Below are 3,363 nucleotides of genomic sequence, written 5' to 3' on the forward strand. Positions count from 1 at the left end.
TGAGTGTTACTGATGGAACTTAAGATAGGCACATATAACCGTGGATTTGACAAACAAGACATAGAGAACAGGCAGCAATTTTTTTGTAACTGGATTTTTCTTTTCTTTTTATCCCCTTCTCCCTGTGAGATGCTGAACCAGTAACCTTTTTTGAAGGGCAGTATTTGCATTTGTGGTGCTTAAAGAAAAAAGAAAACTTTAATGAGAACTTGTTTTGAAGGGAAATATGTTTATTTCTGGTGCTTAAAGAAGGGGGGGGAAAAAAGCCTCCAACGTTAATGAACCTGAAGTCTACAAATCAGGTGTCTGATACATGGATGCAAAATAGATACTGGGTTCTTACTGCAGTCCTGAGCTTCCTTTGAAACCTGGGCTTTGTTTTTGCAGGGTGATGGTCTGGCCCTTATTCTCCAGGCCAGTTCCTTTCCCTGCAGCATATTTACTGAGAGGTCTGATCTCTAATCTTCTCCAGTTCAGAATGGGGGATGCTGGAGGAATGGGTGTTGGATATTGATATGATATAATCAGCTGCTCTGCCAGCCAGCCACTTCTGCTGTTTAACCTGTCTGAGCATCAAAATAGTATCTGCAAACAGTTCCAACATGTCTAACCCATGACTGCAAGGCTTTTAATCCTATTTTTGTCAGTTCTTTAGTTCTTTCCAATGAAAATGTCTTTTTCCAACCCCAAATATTCTGAAGCACATGCGTTTCTTTTCTTACCATCCATCTTTTCTCCCTGTGAACAAGCTGTTGTGTTTGATGGAAGAGGAATGTTGCTACTGAAGCAGGAACCTGTACAAAATAGACAGAGTTGTGTCAATTTAGTGACACGCAAGGGCAAGAGCTGTAAAGTCTGAGTAGCTCTGGAAGTATGCAAATACAAACACAAAAAATGCACATGCCTCAGCTGAGCTGTCTTGTTTCTTACATTTGGTAATAAAAGTCTGATGGGACAGCTCTCAGCTTGTGTGAACACAGCTACCCCAGCTTCACTGGGTGTGAGTCACGTGAGGTCCTGACTCTGCTGACAAAGGACGAGGGGATTTAGAAGCAAAATCTCTTCTCTGACAGTTATTACTGAGGCTGTCGATTCTATTCATGTATTTCATCTGTCTACCTATTCCATAACCTCATGGAAAGAACAAACCCAGGTTATTGTCATTGATAACAACAGGTTGTGCTGTTGGGTTGACAAACCCAGGTTATTGTCAGTGGTATTGTCACTGATAACAACAGGTTGTGCTGTTGGGTTGCATTGTGGGGGTCAGGGGGTGGTCAGGGGCAGACTTGCAAGTTGTCCATCCTTAGCCAAGTATGTTGTAAATTGTTCTCCACAGTTATATTTCCAAACTTGAAGTGGATTTCTGATTCCAAGAGGATAGCTTGGGTGAAACAAGATAGAATTAATCATGTAAATCTCAGACTGAAGGGGGAAGAATTTACTATGGATTTGCAGAAGATGTTTTAATGCATTTTCTCTGAAGTTAAAAAAAGAAGGAAAAAAATAAATCTTTTCTTCCATTCCAAGTTTGCAGGTCTGGGGAATTGCCAGCTGGAGCTTGAGAGGTGCTGGGAGTTACACAGGAGCTTCCTAAGAGGTGAAGGTCCCTGGGAGTTCCTGGTCCTTGTGCAAAAACCCTCCTCGTGTTGAGCCATCACTGGGTTTACCAGAGAGCAAAGAGGGGAAGCGTTTGATTTGGGAGGTGAATTCTGAGGTAGTCACAGGCCTTGCCAGAGCAGCTCCACGTTGTCTGGAGTTAGTGAGGGATTTATCCTGTTACTCCACAGTTCAGTGCTCTGTGAGCCAATGAGCTTCTGTCCACGTAGGTCTCCAGGAGCAGGACGCAAACAGAAGCAGGGTGGTGGTTACTGGTGCCAGTGCCACGTGGAGTGCAGCTTGATGCCTGGGGCTGTGCAGCCTGAACCTGCAGCAGATCAGCACTTGCTCAGAGCTAACGTGAATTCAGCAGCAGTGAGGAGAGGTGGCATGATGAGATTATTGCCTCCCTCCATGCAGTGCCCATGGCTGGGACACGTGGTGCTGTCAGGCTTGTCTTTTCTCACCTGAGTTATGGATGTGGGCAGTGAAGAGGCACCTAAAGACACCTGGTCAAAGCCCTTGCTCCCCCTCACTTGCTGCTTTCATGCTAAGAATGTTTTCAGTCCATGAACGTGCAGATGAGATCCTAATTTTTCTAGGTAACATTGTGTGCTTCATGCTGTTGTTAGAAGTAAAATGCAATAACAAGACATATTGTGATACTATAGTTAACTTGTTTTAATGTGTTTTTTTTTTCCCCTCATAGAAAGTAGTTGGAATTATTCTCTCAATATTGTTAGGTAGCTTTTTAGATCCTGATTTCCAGGTTTCCCTCCCCAGGGACATAAAATACATGAGATACATACTGGTACTATTCTGCAAAATGCTGGTAAACAGAATTTCTCCAAGGAGTAAAGCAGGGCCTGATCCACTTCCCTGTGAGGCTGCTGGTAGCAATTTTGGCATATACTATCTGTCAGAACCACTTGAAATGGGAAAGATACAGGTATTTTCTTTCCTAAGGTCTCCTTTTTTTAGTCAAAATCCCTTTTCCCTTCTGCAGGAGAATGCTGACCTGCTGGATTTTATTGCTTTTTGCATCCCTCTCCTCTGCAGTTCAGGAAAACCCAATAACATCTCTGTATTTTATTCATTCCTTGAGTAAGCAGGGTATAGTAGCACTCGACAAGCTGCTGGAGAAGTAGCAAGGCTTCACTGATTGTGTCGTGGTGAGATTTTCTTTTTTAGCTGCATTTGACTTTTTCCAGCTTGTGGGCATGTCGATACTTTCCGTGTAGGTGTGGAGCACTTGGGGTTTCATCTGCCTACAGAGTTTGCTGTAGCAGCTTATGGGATCTCGTCTTTCTTAGTCACCACAGAAGCAGGTCACAGACTCCCCAGCGTGCAGGGGCACGGGTCGAAAACCACAGCCTGGGTTTAAATAGGCTGTATTGAGAGAGGCAGAGAAAGGAGATTACTGCCCGAGTGCAGGCGGGGAAGTGGCGGTCGCTGGGTGTGACTCTGCCTGTGCTCGTGTCACACTTCTAACAAAATTAACCCTCATTTCTATAAAACACAACTTCAGATCTTTAAAGTGATTGTAATTGTGAAAAGCTTCAAACGAACAAGCGCGTGGGGAACTTTAAACCAGGGCTTTGCAGGTTTTGAAGGCTCCAGGCAGGGGAGCAGCCACGGAGAGGCGAGTGCCACCCGCATCTTGCCCCGCTGTCCCCAAGAGCAGCAGCCCTCGGGGGTGGGTCTGCTCCATCAGCTGCAGCTTTTGGCTGCCTCTCTCCGAATATTTCCGCTCCTGCCTCCTGA

At 44.9% G+C, this 3,363-nt stretch overlaps 1 protein-coding gene across 1 annotated transcript in view; it reads left to right on the forward strand.

The window, feature by feature from the left end:
• PRDM16 (PR domain containing 16) overlaps positions 1 to 3,363 on the forward strand; it is a 38,393-nt gene that overhangs the window by 2,345 nt on the left and 32,685 nt on the right. The gene's annotated exons all lie outside the window — the stretch shown is intronic.

The sequence above is a fragment of the Merops nubicus genome, unplaced genomic scaffold (assembly GCF_000691845.1).
Source record: "Merops nubicus isolate BGI_N331 unplaced genomic scaffold, ASM69184v1 scaffold7979, whole genome shotgun sequence".
Classification (NCBI taxonomy): Eukaryota; Metazoa; Chordata; class Aves; order Coraciiformes; family Meropidae; genus Merops; species Merops nubicus.